Below are 16,420 nucleotides of genomic sequence, written 5' to 3'. Positions count from 1 at the left end.
TCCAGACTTGCTTCTTAATGATTGCACATTCCAACAGGAAAAAAACCCCACACGTTAATCAATTTAGGCACGTGGTATACAGAGCATACGCACAGACACGCATTCACAGCTCATTCACCTACCAGACACCTAAAGATATGCTGAGATTGCATGACTTGACAGCTGATCTACTATGCCTACCAGTGGGAAGATCATTACTGTATCTCCTGGCTGTTTTATAAAATGTGATGAATAAGGGAGATGCAGTCTATACTATTTATTCAGTTTCCAATGACATTTATACTGAGGGGATTTCCTCAACCTCCTCCCAGTTTTTGGCGAAGATCAAAATACAGCCAAGGTCCCTGTTAGAGAGTTCTACATGCATTACTACTGGAGGAAAATACAAATATTATTAGAAAGTATATGGGTTTCAATCTAGACAATTTAACATTCATCTGTCCAACAAAAACAAGATATGGCTTTTGTCAAAAGAACTTACTGACCACTTATAAATCACAGTCAGAGGGTTCAAACAACCAAAATCAAGTTTGTGACCTTTACACTGGGTACTGTACACTAAACTATGACTATTCAAGTAACATTTGCACAACATTGAAACAGTGTATTTCAGTCCAAGGACTCCAAATCTCTCATAGACTGTTAACTTGGCGTTCTGAAATGTAGGTACAACTGTTTCTAATGCCATTTTGATGCTGGGCAGGCAAACCGGAAGAGAATTTGCTATGTCTACAAGCTATGGTGTATCTATATCATTACAATGCACGGAGACTACAATTTCTGAAGCTGAAAGAACAAAAGCCTCTATTATAAACATTATACTGAAACAACCACCAGAGTAACAGTCAGACTTTTTGCACTTGCCTTTAAAAAACTGTTTCAGAAAAACTTGATTCAGCCTACATAAACTGTCCACCATGAAGAGCTGTGCTAGCGTGCTGTACTAAGCCAGCTATTTCAGCAAAGGGTCACCACAGACTTGGCTTTGCCACAGTCAAGATCAGAAGAGAGATCAGCAAACATTTCAGACAGCGCTTTCCCCCAGCTACCTTTAAAAGGCAAAATAACCCAGAGGAAGTAGCAGTGAGTTTATCAAGCTGTTATGAGTTTTCATTTCAGTTTATTTGACAAACCTAGTTTAGCAAATTCCCCTTAAATACTCTTTATTATATAAATAGTGGATTATTTCCAAACCTCACATTTCAGTGTAAGACTCTGACTTGCCAAAGGAGTTCAGAGAAGGCCACCTCCTTGTCAACACCACAGAGCCTTATGGGATGTTAATAGGTCCTTTGTGAAAAAACATTGCTTGGGCTCTGGTCAGTGTCAGCATGAAAATACACATTGTTCCTGAGTTATGTTATGCAAATATAATGCTCTTATCATGAGAATCAGCAAATGGTTGGCAACTGGCAAGGAGAAGAAAGCACACATCCAAAACTGCTGCAGGGGAGGCATAAAACAAAATGACAAGCCATGAAGTGGGACAAAAGGCCTTGAAACACTAGAGGGAGTTGCCTATTGAAACAGACTTTCTTTCACAAGCCTAGGCCGAACACGAGGCTACTAGTCTCATAGATAGGCACAGAAAATTGTGCGCAAATCTCCTTACACCTGTCTGGTTTTGATAATTTTTGCCATGTAATGTTATTAGCCGCTCAGTTAAAAAGGAGCCATGTTACACAGGGGGTTGCTTATTAATTGTTGTTTTCATGTCATCAGAGCAGTGTGCACTTGGTGATTTAATCACCTAAATTCAGAGCTCAGGGAGATGGGAGGGGTCGTCACAGTACAGAGAGAGGGTGTAGCCATTAACATAAATTGACATTCATATGTTATTTTGCTATTCACAGAATTCTTACTTTTCCACCTTAAACAGAAGACAAAAGAAAAACAAAACAAACAAAAAACCAAACCTTGCACCAAAACAAAATTGGTAAGACAGTTGGTAAAGAAACAAAAAAAGAAAAAAATGTGTTTGCTATCATTCAGTGATACTAGCTACTCAATTCAAGGCAACAATCTCTACTGTCATAATATACAAGGAAACATTGCCCAGCAGTTGTATTCCAGAATTTAAAAGCTTTAAGTACAATCCACACAACAGGTTTTATGGTGCAAACATCAGCAAGTCCCAAAACTCCTATGTGCCTCAGTTTCCCACCTGCAGATGGGGATAAGAAAGGACTGCAATTGTGAATTCATATATAAGAAAGCATTTTTAAGAAGATGAGGTAGAAATCAGTACCAAATACTGGCATTTTTATTTTTAATGAGGGTGAGTTAGTTATATTAATGTACTCCAAGTATTTCCTTGAGCCCATTACAAAATAGGAGAGGACTGCATACATATACAGCATAGCAAGAAGCACGTAAACACTCTAAAAGAAACAAGAAAGAGAAATCCCCCAAAAAAAGAGAACTAGTCTAAAATTAAAAAGAAAAAACGTCTCCCCGTATTGGTACATTAAAACAAACATACAGTCTTACCATCAAAATACAACCAACACTGAAGGGCAGTGGCAAGCAGTTGTTTTCCCTAGTTGCAAAGGGCTAATAAACATCACTAAGGTGTATTGCGGGTTGCTTTTCTCTGTTCTAATGACATGAAAGCTGCCCATTATCTCACCCACAGGTTCCATCTCAGTTACCTCATTGCAGGGCTCACACTCCACTCCCAGAGGAGAGCAAGTGCTGCCAAGAGATTTCCATTGCAATTTCCAAAGTCACATCAAACCGACAAAACATCACAACGTATTCAGTCCCGCCTCATTCAAACAGAAAAAGCTTTAAGTTTCCACTGTAATTAACCCTATCCTCGTTAAGATAATTATGATCAAGCTCCCTGTCACAGCTAATATCACAGCATCATTGCCTATGGCTCACGCTTTGCCCTCATTAGCTTACAAAAACACTGTGCTAAACGGGAAACTGACTCCCTCTGCAACACCACTTAAGATGTCCTGTAAGCAGACAGTAAATAAGCCTTTAGAATACAAAGGTCTCAGAGAAGTCCTTTTATCCAAGTCCTTCAGCTAATCAGTATGATTTCTTCCAGCTTTCTTTTCCATAATTCATTCACGGTTTGTAACAAAGTTTTAATCACAAAGGAATGTCATGGCAGAGATTTTTTTTTAATCTCGATGTGTATGCATGGCAATTGTCAACTACACTATTGTGCACGGTCCCTCTGGCCTGACGGGGATTTGGTTACAATGAAAGAGCAGGTCTTCATTTTGGTAATATTTGACAACAAAACCACGAGTTTTTATAAATGAAAAAAAGCAGAAGCCTCTCAAGTAATGGACAAACCTTGGTACTCTGCAGCTGTCCTTGTCCAGAAGAACAAGCTGTTCAGAAGGATATGCTGAAAAATAAGTGTTCCTCGCATTTTACCCACCACTCCATTAATAAGACAGCTGCCTCATATCTAATGACTTTTTCCTCCTGTTTAACAGGAAAAGAGAGAGCAGTTAACAATATGTAAATGAGAGAGTTTGGCTTTAGCCTTGAAATTGATTTGCACTCTGTTGACAAGAGATAGCCATTACCAGAAGTTAAAGACAGAGCTGTTACAAAACAGGAGCTTTTAAAAATACATTTTTTTTCTTGCCCTTTATGTTATAACAGATTACAGGACTGCAGAATCAACACGAGGATCCTTGTACTAGATAATTCCAGTATTTAAAGAATAGAAAAGTAATTTCTATTTCTCCAGCACCTGCCAGCCAAGGAGCACAAAGCATTTAAAAAAACCAAAAAAACACACCATTAATGAATTACCGTTCAAAAACCTGCTAAGCTTAAAATCCCATTTTGTAGTAAAGCAGAGAGAGGTTAAGTGACTAAGGAAAGGTGACCTCCAGCAATTTTCTAAGAGACAAGAAATAAAACCCAGAGCTCCTGACTTCTAGTCCTTTGACTTAACCTCACAAAAACAAAACAAAGAGCAATAAATAAATGCTATATATAAATAAAAACATAAGACAGACACGTGCATAAGTTTAGATTTTGTGTAACTCCCTGGGAATACAAAACATCATTTCAGGTTTACTCGCTTTGATTCCTGTTCAATTTTAAACGCCATTTAATCTGAAATATAGCATGCAAATACGGGCAAAACCCCAAGCCATTTCCAATTCTGTTCTGAAGGTGGAAAGGGTTTAGTGAATCTTCTGTGTAAACTCCCTCGGGCTGAGGCCTCTGTCAGAATTCTACTCTCAAACCTGCTTTGGGTGGTTCTGCTCTAAACATACCTCTCATCTGTGGGTACAAAAAAAATGAGCAACCCATTTTAAAGAAAATAAAGTGGACAGAATTCAGTTCAAATTCCAGGAAAAAAGCAAACAAACAAAACACAATGAAACAAACAAACAAAACACTCTTACTGTTATAATCACAAAAATACTACACACCTAAGGTTTATGTATTTCCTGCACACATAGATAGTAATGGCAGATAAACCTAGAAATAAAGTATCCAAAAATGACCTCTACACTATTCAAGCATAATAGCTTTTCTTTTCTGCAATCCTACCGACTGTTTATACCCATTCTTCTGTGTGACAATACATCCAAAAGCAAAACACAATGGAGTATGTAATGGACAGTTCTGACATGACTTCTGGATCAAAGCAGAACAAAAACAAATGTGCCCCAGTGAAAAGTAAAGAACCTCCAAAATTTCTAGAGTGGGTGAGGTCCCAAGTTAGACCAGACGAGTCATAAAACAGGAATCATGAAATTCTGTTCAACAGAGAACAAGGTTACCAGTGCTTCCAAAACATGAAATACTTTGTTTTGTCTCATATCAGAGGCAATATTAGTATTTTGCAGGCTATCTAGAGGGAACAATTTGCATCACTTCCAGTCAGTTTCCACCTTTCTGTTGCTGAATAGAAAATACCTGGCAGAAGCCTTTTGAATAAAACTTAAGCCTGTTAATATGGTCAGCAAAAGAGAAAACAGAAATAAGTGAATAAGCAGTACCATTAAGTATCTGGGAAGAAAGGATCTCCATAAGAAAGATTAAACCTATGTTATGAACTGGATCTATAATTAGTTTCTGAGTCTTTCCATGTAAAGGTCACACTTAACTTTCAGACATAAAATAAAGAGAATATCCATCCCTCATTTTTCCCCTTTCCTTATACAATGAAAGTATACAAGACTACCTGGGACACCTTATTACCAAGAAAGATAGGGATGAAAACATCTTGCACAACAATCACAAACTAGAGTTATGCAAGCACATTTAAATGGTGGGGATTCATGAAAACCCAGAATCTTCATCTGGTTTTTGTAGTCTTGTCCTGAGTCTTACCCAGCAAATTCCACTGATTAAAAATAAATAAATAAATATTTTCCTGGCCTAACTATACAATGAAGCAACTAGACTGACTGGGATGGGGTTCAATTTCTCTTCTAATGAACCTCTTAAAGTCTAGGATTTTGCTATGTGTATTTAATACAGCTCTACTCAAGAGGATATCCCATTAATACAGTTCAAGCTTTATCCTTCATGTTAGGCTACTTTTTGCTTAAGTTTTGATATTATATCTTTAGGATTGATCATGTCAAGATTTTATAGGACATTACTGTTACAGTTTTGTGTAAATTTAAATAAAATTACAATCAGTGTAATACTATAGCCCGTGGTAAGGTGGTTTTCACATAAGCCATATAAAATATTTTAAAAGAATATAAAATGGCTCAGAAAATGAGCTTTAAGTCATGTAATGATCGAACAAGTACCACATAACAAAATACAGTTTGTAAAACACAGCTAAAAATTACCAAGCAGGGAGCAAGCGACTGTATGCATTCATATTTTATCAAAGGGAATTCAGGAAAAAACACCACTAGAAAGTCCCTGCAGTACAATGATGCATCACTTCAATCATATTCTTAAGTATGGACTTGGGCATCCTTCTGTTAAAGTTTCTTTAAAGTATTCAATGTAGAATAATAAGGTTAGAGGAGTTAAAAGAAAAACTTGGATGTGTCTCTTGCTTCATTTGTCTTTTTCCCCAATCTTAACACAGAATTCAGTCCTACCAAAACAAATTACATTAAAAAAAAAAAAAATGCAAACGCTGCCATTTCCTGACCTTGAAAGAATTAAAATAAGTATTAGTGATTAGAAATAGCAAAAGAACAAGACAGGGTTTACAAACTTACCTGGTTTGGGGTGTTTGGTTTTAATCGTTTGGTTTTGGTTTGGTTTTTGTGGGGTTTTTGTCTTTTTTGTTGTTTTGGTGTTTGGTTGTTGTTGTTGTTGTTTTGGGTGGTCGTTGTTGTTTTTAAACAAAAGCAAAAAACCCTAAAAGCCTATAATGTGTTTATTCTTAGAAGCTCTTCTCAGCTCCATGTGCCAAGTTGAGAACCTCTTTATAAACTTTCTAAAAAACAGTATTATAATGGAAATATGAACAAATTCAAGTGCAAAGGCAGTGCCATAATGAAAGCTTTACTGTATCTTGGATCAATCTGTCACTCTGCAATTTAGATAGTAACCTGACCCCTCCCCTTTTTGCACAGAGAAGGGGGGAGTAACAAGCCTGTAGAGTGAGCAAAGCCCATTTCGACTACTAGAGTTCAGTGAGAAGAGGGAAAACTAATTTTTCTCCCATCTTCCACAACAACCAAGGCTGAGGATTGACAAGCAAATTGACGCACTGCTCAGAGGGCAAAAGATAAATGTTTGATGAATTGGCCATTGCTGGAGGAGTGATGGGCTTCATATGTGCATAATGGACTAGCTGCCGTTCAATTCAGATTGCCTGCCAAGATAAAGAAACCATAATGAATGGACCAAGCACAGACTGCGCCATAAGAAAGTATAATCTGACTAGTTTTAATAAACTTATTAAAAAAGATGAAGCAGAAAGAGGCAAGGGGACTGGCCTTTGTGACCAGCTATAAGAGGTGAGAACGACTAATAGACTGCTCAAGCATGACAGCAGAGAATTGTTAATGGACATAACACTGAATCCCTCGATGTTAAAAAATATCTTTAGAACAACTTAAAAGCACAGGGATCTAAATATGTGCATATCACAGACACTGTAGTACTTGTTACGCAGTCTATAACTGCCATTTATTTATTATTTCCTTCTGCTACCTACCCTGCTTTGCCTCTCTAACTTCCTTTATCCTCTCTGCCTGGTATCTTAGTCTGTACCCAGATCCACACAACACACCCAATAGTTTTACCAGGGATGCCTCAGAATCAAAATAACCCTGTAATCGTAACCAAACAAAATTCAAGCTCAACTTGCAACAGAAGGGTTTTGGCTGCACAACTATATCACTAACTTTCACTCCCAGCGGAGAAGTATCTTTTACCATCAGAAGTGCTCACACTTTGTGTAATTTCATTTGCTTTGCAAGCTATGTTTCCGCCAAATATCAGAAATTTACCAGTACAGTGATAGCAAAAAAAAAAAAAAACACAACGAAGCCTTTCTAGCACAGACAAGACTAAGTTGCCTGCAATAGTCCTTTTGGTCTGGGATTTGCCATGTTGGATACTGTTCCCCATCTGCACCCATAACCTCCAAGTTCTGATCGATCAGCACTATGAAAAGACATTACAACCAAAACAAAGCTCTTCCAGTATTTTACTTTATATGGGTATATAACAGTGTAAAGTCTGGTAATCACAACCATTTTCATGGTGAGTAGCATATACACAGAGGGCCATTTTTGCTTTTCCTTTCTCATTATTTTGTCACATGAATAACAGTGGCTCACTCTCTGAAGCTTATCAGACATTGAGACCTGAATCTGTGACTCAAAATGCTACAGGAGTCGACGAGAGAAAAAAACAGTCCTGACTTTTAAAGCAGCAGGATTAGACCAACAATCTAGTTCTTTGTTAAGAATCACAGGGCAAGAACACACCCTTGTGTGTGCCTATAACACACAGTGCTTGGCCAGGCAGAACTATTTTTCTCTTGAGGTAGGATGGGGCGGGGGAAAAAAAAAAAAAAAAAAGAAAGAAAGAAAAAAAAAGAAAAAAGAAGGGGATTGCAGAAAGATCCTCCTGAGGGCAGCTAGAAAACACATTCTACAGGATAACATCATTGTTATGCATGTTTGTTTTCTTGTTTTTACTTTTTTCCTTTGATGATGAAAAATAAATAAGGAAGCACAGTCTACTTGGGTAGTATTTAGATTCCCACCCCGTTGATGTCGGTTACGTCACCTGTGTCATATTTTAAACAGAAATGATTATATGCAAGAAGGATGTCTACTTTTCAGTATAACTTTTATCCAACTGCAAAAGGAAAGTAACTCATTATCAAGCAGCTCAGTAAGGCTCCCACTACTGAAGAAGATAAAGTTTTACGACAAGAGGGTCTCTCTTCTCTCTCTCTCTCCCTGTGAGTGAGAAAGTGAGTGCAAGAATAAGACAGAAAGGGAAGGCTCAAGAGTGCTGGGTGAATTATAGACTGCCTCTCAAGATTCACAGCTCTTCATGGTAGGAGGTTAATATTCTCACATGTCATTAGGTCTGCTGGCTCTACTGATGGCTCATTGAATCAGGCAGCAAATTATTTCCTCATGCTGCAGAGGACACCACACTTCAAAGGGAAGGAGCCAGGGTCAAGACGGCTCTCCAGTTCGATTAATGAGTTGGGATCAGCAGAGGTTGCCTGTAGGTAAGAATGTGACTGAAGCTTTTGACAAAGCTGACTTTTTGAACAGGACTTGACCCAGGCCCCTTACTCCCCGCCCCACCAAATTTTATTTCCAACATTTGCCTCTGACTGACCTGCTCAGGCCTGTTGGGATAGTTTTGACCTCCTCAGTCTTTGTTACCAGGCACAGAAGCTGTCTGCCTATATTTGATGTGTCCCTCCCTAAAGGCCACATCAGCTTATCCAGGCTCATCAGAATACTTTAAACTGCACAGCAAAATAAGATAGAGTAGATTCATTTCAATTTTTTTTATTTTCTCACGAAATTTCTTGAGAGTGGGGAAAAGGAGGAGAGGACTAAAAGATATTTCAGCTTTCAATAATATTAAGAAAGATTTCTAAATGCTTTTAAATGCAGGTAAGAAGAACACAAAGATTATGAGAAGCATATGACTTACATATTAAAATGACAGAAAAGCAGAAAACATATGTTCATGCTTACATGGATTTTCTGACTAACAATATTCTTAGCAAATAATACATTATACAGAATATTCTTCTAAAAACTTCATCTTTTTATTGCCATGGTAGCAAGACATTAGAGACAATTAAAACTTAATGGCCACTGCATTAATCTCTTTCTAAATGCTCAACGGTATCCTCAGTTTGACGTCTCTAAAATATTTTAATGCATATTTAAATCAATTTAAGAAAGTACTGAAGTGAGACTCATTGCATTCATGTTTTCTGATAAGATCTACTTAAACTGCACACTTTCTCAAACAAATAGGAGTAACTGAATCAAAATATAAGCCACTGTTGGTAAGCTTCAAAAAATCCCATAGCTTCTCGTTATTGAAATAAGAGTTTTGTCAATTACAGCAACAAAATTGTTCACACAAGCTTCTAAATTTGTTATATATATTAAAATTTTGTTCAATAATATTTTACAGTCTTATATTTCTGGAACAAGGATCTAGGTTGCCCTTCAACATTTACTTCAATCACAGCACAACTTTTAATATCCCCTTCCTAAATAATTGCTAATCAGCACCCTTAATGATCAAGCAGTTGTTATACAGTATGTTCACTGTATATTTTAAAGGGAAAAAAAAAAAAAAAAAGGTTAAGGTTAAATATCAGTCCAGAGATGTCCAGGAATGGCAAAAAGGTGACTGTTAAAGCTTTTCAGGTTTAAGCTTTATTTTAGCACAGGTGCCTGAAACAGAAAGCTACATGTCAAGTTTTCAAATTAGGACACTTTTATTTTTAAAAGTCTTGAGCAAGCAACAGTTCTTACAGACCTTAAAATAAAAAGCTGGGACATTAGTGCCTTAAGAAGATTAGATCACTTAGGTGCCTTAATAACAATTTAGGAAACTTAAGTTTTGGTGTATATTTCAATATCTTTTAATGATCTCCAAGTATAAGGCAATTTTTCATCTTTACTCTTCAGCGTTTATTTTTGCACTCAAACCAATATTTGTAACAGATTTCGTTACTGTAACTGGCATTTAAGCCCCAAAAGCTAGTAAACCGAATATTAGATCTATAAAACTTAACATAAAAGCATACAAGATCTACGCATGGCTGAGCCAAATAAGAATAACTAGAATACTTTCAAGCAGACTACCTAACAGCTAAACAGCACACATTCCACATGGATGTGCTTTACTCTAAAATGTAAGTATACACAAGCAAGAGATAACTTTTTCTTTTACTTATGTCTGCGCAACCTCCAGCGAATTGTGCATTTATGCAAGTGGAAGCTCGCAGCACTGGAACAGCTGTAAGAGGGGAAACACTTCACAGGCTTGTTTAAACAAAGTAACTGTGTTACTGGGTCTGTCATCAGTGTTAACATTATATCCTGTTTCATCTCTTTCTGCAAAGCCAGCAGCATACCAGAGATGATTTGTGAAATGTATGTGTCTTGTATAATACTTAGCAGGAAGGTATGAATCCCATAGAGAAGGACAAGTCCAGCTGAAATGAGATGTGACTGGCCAGTTTGTCACTCCCAGGGAGAAAGAGGAAATAGCTGTGTTCAGGGCAAAGGGAGCCACTCAGGCAATACAAAACAGAGAACCACCAACAGTTTCCAGACATGATCAAAGTTCCTGGTTTCTTGCAGGGCTAAATCAGAACTGATGGTAGGAATGAGAAGATGCATTGCTGAGACACCTGGACCCAAAGTGGTACCTGCCGGAATCCATTCCAGGAATCCTAGGAGAAGATGGGTTCAGCAAGTGGAAAGGTGACCTGCTAAGTACAGGCAAAGACTGAGTTTTGTATTTGTCCTTGTTTCCATTCCTAAAACTAAAAGCTTTCACTTAACTCTTGCTAAATAGAACTTTGGTTTGCTTTCAGGAATATTTGGTGTTTGAGGGGAAGGTAGTACCAATTTCCACAGCACAGTGTTTCTAGAGAGGTAAGAAACCTAAATAAAGATAAAAAGAACAAGAAGTCCTGTACCTAACTCAAGATGAATTAGAAGCCCCAGCTGCAACAAGTACTGTTTTATACCAACTTGGATATAGTCCATCCGAGGAACTGTCAGGGCAGTTACAGAGTTTGGGAAGGAACTTGTAAACTCATAAATCACCCCTGCAAAGAGCAGAAAGCAAGGAAACACCCCATGACTTTTGGGAATTGTTACCACACAGTGTACTCAAACATTTTTGCATTGTAACTGCTCAGAACTAATTGTTTGTACAACTTTTTTGTGTTAATGGGATTTATAGTAATCCTGCAAAGATTTATATATCCAAGTTCAAATTCAGAGATAAGCATGTAATTATGTATTTCTGATTTTTGGTAATGCTTTACCATAACCTCTTCATTAAATCTGTTTAGTCAAATTGGAGGGTTTTGCATTTCAATTAAACTATTGCAACATGCATTAAAATTGTTTTACATCAGTGTTTATATAAGTAAACAATAAATGCACGGTCAGAACAAAGAAAGTTATTAGTTTATTTTAATGTTCATTTTGGTTTTTATGTTGGTTATTTTTCCTATTGCTCATATTATGCAAAATAATAAGTAACATTAACACATTATCTCAGCAATGGAAGCATACGGTGTTAGTGAAAAGCATTTGGTCAAAACAAGACTCTAGAATTCAGCCTCTGAAATTAAAAAGATTATCCCACTCTGATAGTGGGTAAGAATCTCGTAGTCCAAGAAGATGGACTAGAGAATTTATGGCAGGCTTTTTTGTGTTGAGTTTTTTCCCCCCCTTCAATCCCTAAAATTAATAAGATTGTCTAAAATCTGATTGGGAAAGTACAGTCCAGCATAAATCCCACCTTCCAAAGATATTTAACTGTGGATTTGATAGGCTAGGGATGAGAAAGAAGAAGATGATAACTACCAAAAGGCAGTTCACATCAATACTCTTAGTTGGTCACTGTGACCGTACATATTCAAACGCTCTTCACACCAGATAGCAATAGAAGTCGTCCTAGGATCACGTTAGAGTAAAGGGACCTTCCAACATCTCCTGGGGCAACAGATAACCCTGTAGCACCTTGGGGACTTCTGAGCAGCTTTACAGGGACAGTCACCCACTGTGGCCCAAGATGGAGCCCCATGACAGGAAAGAGCCACCCTGAAAAAACAAGCTAGTGCTATTCCCCTACACTGCTCTGGAAAGAGGCTCAGGTCTTAGTTGTTTTCCCATACCCAAGAAAGAGATTCAGTACAAGCTTCTCCACAGCAAGCTTAAAGTCAACGGGTATTCCAAAGATTAGGAAAAGGAAAAAAAAGGAAGACAACACTGAACTTTCATAACCGGGTTTTTTCATATTTTTCATATTTTACTGTCATGCTAATACACACAAAGCCTACTGAGGGACCAAAAGACTTCATTGAAAGCACTGAAAAATCAACACTGTTTTTCTATCACACCAGAATAAAATCAAACACCATAAGAACCTGAGGCTGAAGGCTGAATTACAATCACAATAGGCTAGTAGCTGAGGATGTGCTATTATATCCACTGCCAAACAATTATCTAAGTCATATACACATTTAACGTATTTCAAATATAAAAATCCAACATAAAACTCAATAAAGTGTGTAGTTCAACGTTTATTTCAAGCTTTAGCTGCTGAATAAAGGTTGAAGAGAAATTTAAAGGTGTAACCCAGAATATATGCCCGATTATTTGTGTTGTCACTGCCTCCTGATTTTTAGTCCAATTATGCGTACAAATAAAAACGTGAGTGGCTGTGACTTACTATGGCTGCAATCCTCAGAGTGTAATATAACCTTTTGTACAAGTCAAATTAATGAATTAATGAATTGTAAACTCGGTGCTACTTTGAGATGCATCTGCTTCCCTCTCAATACAACTGCTGGGCCTGGCTGGGCGGCAGTGCTGGAGATTACCCGCCAAAAATGTATCCGTTTGAAGTCTACACTGCAGCCGTCACCCTAGCTTCAGCCCAAGCCATACACTCACTCTTTTGTCCATAGAGGAATCTGATGACAATTACATTTCTGAGGGGCACATAATCTGCTCAAACCACAAAAATAAATATGTAATTTACCTCACGCACAATCACGTGAGCCCAGAGAAGGAGAGTATCGCAGCAAGCATGCCTATGAACTATTGCTTGCTGATGCAATTAGGCAGTTTGTAAAAAACAAACACCACACAACCAACCAACACAAACAAACCCAAAAACCACACCACTAAACAAACAAACAAAAAACAGAACACACAACCGAAAGAAAGGAGGCTCACCCATGGCATGACCGGATTTCCAAGCACTGCCACCGTGGCCACCAGACACTTCAGAGACCTCATCAAAGCACCTTTGCCGCCTTATGGCCTCCAAAGAGCAACTTCAGCCACTTAAGAAAAATGGCGAAATAAAGGCTTGGACTTAAAACATTAAAAGAAATAAATTGACAGATTTTTTTTTTCTTCTGGAAATCTTATCTCATCCTTACTGAAGGATAAAATAAACTTAATTTTTGTTAAAATTAAAGCAAAAATTAAATCATCTTATTATGTAATTGGAACTAGGCCTCAGGCGCTAGCAGTAAAGAAGGGATTAAGGCCTCCACCACCTGGGTTGTCATTCTCATGGGCCCCATTACCACCCCCTTATTCGTTTTTATAGCCAACAGATTAAAATGCGAGCGCCGCAATCTTTGATCTTTCACTTGCTGACACAAATCCTTTCAAGCCTCCAACGTTTTCTGCTGAGGTAATTAGTACTAATTAAAAGGTTTCCAACAGCCTTTGCTCTACTTTTTCCCTCCAAAGAAATTGCTTTTACAAGTGCCTTCCATCTTTGAAATGTATGCATCGTTCACTTTCTTCTTTATCTGACTCCCAGAGATCAAGTAGATTAGTGACTCCATTATTCCCCAAGACAAAGCCAAACAACAGGTTTTTACTATCTCCCTGACCTGTTGAGGTGCAGGGTTTATATTCAGAAACAAGTGTCTCTGCTTGTATTAAAAGACAGTCCAATTATGCACTAACAGACACAATGCAGGGTTTCTACATTTAAGAACGGACATCACTTAAAGATGTAGTGTTTTCTCAGAAGAGAGAGAGGCAACCTTCACTAATCAAACTGACAAGTTGTAGGACTAATAATAGGTCTTGCTTTGTTTTCTTTTCTTTTTGTGTGTTTGTGTATCGGGCAAGATACAAACAATTTCTTTTTCTTCCCCCCTTCTCCCACCCTTTCCTCTCCCTTCCCCTTTCTTTCCAAATTTTAATGATTGATTCACATTTGCTACTTAAAAAAAAAAAAAAAAAAAGGAAAAAAGAAGGAAAGCTTAGTTAGGTTTAGGTAGTATTGCCTTGAAAGCTTTTGAAAGCACAGAAAGTTCTGTCTGAAGAAGTTTTCGTTACTATAATTTAAAAATGTGTCCTACTACAGGCAAACTAATGTCTGGAAAAATAATTACAGAGATGAAAATGCTGTCCTATAGTATGCCTAAAGTACTAATGAAAGTCCAAGATTAAAAAAAATTAAAAGCTGCAGCAAAAAGTAACAATACTTTGCATTGAGAAAGGGATGTGTTTTGAATTTACAGGTTTTGAAATGATCTTTCAATCGACATGGGCACTATATGGATCATTTTTCTTTATGAAAACCTGGAAGCTTTATGCCTGCTGTGATAAAAATAAATTACACTTCATGCAGCAAAAGTGCTATTCAAAAAAGAGGACAGTTCTCAACCTCTTAAAGTTCTCACTTCCTATTGAAAATGACAGCAGCTCTCTCTCATGCTGTAGTATCTCTGGCACAATAGATCAGAAATCATACACAGAGCTACACGAGGCTACCTAACTGATCATTACACGCAGAGGGGTCTATTCTCCTCTCACGATGCAAGCACAGGGCTCCTACTGGCACTAATGGGAGCTGCACATGCATATCAAGGACAGAAACAAACCAACAGTGCATCAACTTTTCTAACTTGAACTAAGTTAGAAAAGTTTTTAAATAGGCAGAAAGGAAAGTCAATAAATTGTCTCTTAATCGTGCCTGCTCTTCTACCTTACTTTGACAACCATTCTACTACGGTAGTAATTTCTTTTGGTGTAACTTTCCTCGAGAGGATCTAAAAGCACTGCAATCTCATCAATTCAGCTATATTATGCCCCTGTGAAGTAAGTTTTATCTGACATATCTTGCCCAAGGTCATATGGAAATTATACGGCAGGGCCAGGCATTGCACATTTCGGTATCCTAGTAGTTCCCTGTTTTAACCAGCAGGCCATACTGCTCCTCTATCCATGCACAACAGCCAACAGTCCTAGTAGCAGGAGATTGGATTAGACTTTCAGTCATGGAAATGCTGAAGAAAGTGTTTTTCACGAACACAACTCTTTCAAATAATTTGTTATAGATTCAAAATGCTGAATGAAAAAAGCAAAATCAAAACAACCATCTGTGAATAACTAATGCAATGGTTTTAGTCTCCTCACCTTCTTAGTGCATGGTCACCATTGCCTTAAAATGTCAGGCAAGCCCTGCAAAACCAACATGAGTTAAGAAAATACCATACCTCAGCTCCAAGGACACACAAGCAAAACAGATTATGTGGAACCCTCAGCCAAACCTAGGCAACTGTGTAAGCCATAAAAAAGTATATTTACACCGTCTCTTCCATCAGAGTAGCCTTTAGAAACAGTACAGCTATTTCCACACTCAATATAATGTACCTTGAGTACAGGTTTTCATATTTACCAAATCTTAAATTCTTAGATTCCAATCAAATTCAGAATTACAAATTCTGAAATTTGTAAGAAATTGAAATTTGGACCACAGCACAGAGGAAAATAGAGGTGAATGTATATGTATGTATCTTTCCATACCCAGACCAACATTTTACATCATTACAGGAAGGTGATATAAATCTAAACTGATAGAAGCAACCTGCCATATTCTCACCTATTACTAAAATAGCCTGTGACATTAAGGCAAAATCAACATTAACAACACACTCTTTAGAGAGCCTTTGGGTCCTTTATCTTATGAAATCAGAACTCTACAAGGAAAGAGATTTCATTAAAAATCAAACACACAAACAAAAAACCCAAACCTATTTTCAGGGAAAAGGCAGCTGCAGAGAAGACGACTATATGGAAAGAGAGTACTTGAGACATAAAATCTATAACAAATACCTTTAACAGAGCCACTCTCATGGACAAAACTGAAGTATCACCCCAATGAGCATAATAATTAGACTGGCTTCAAAACTATAAGCTCATAAATTATTGTGTCACTTCTTTCATTT

General features: G+C 37.5%; 1 protein-coding gene across 2 annotated transcripts in view; it reads right to left on the bottom strand.

The window, feature by feature from the left end:
* Positions 1-16,420, bottom strand: part of LRMDA (leucine rich melanocyte differentiation associated) — a 670,684-nt gene that overhangs the window by 303,309 nt on the left and 350,955 nt on the right. The window lies entirely within an intron of this gene.

Source organism: Caloenas nicobarica, chromosome 7 (genome assembly GCF_036013445.1).
Source record: "Caloenas nicobarica isolate bCalNic1 chromosome 7, bCalNic1.hap1, whole genome shotgun sequence".
Classification (NCBI taxonomy): domain Eukaryota; kingdom Metazoa; phylum Chordata; class Aves; order Columbiformes; family Columbidae; genus Caloenas; species Caloenas nicobarica.
Note: the sequence above shows the minus strand (reverse complement) of the source record. Positions and strands in the feature narration are given on the sequence as shown.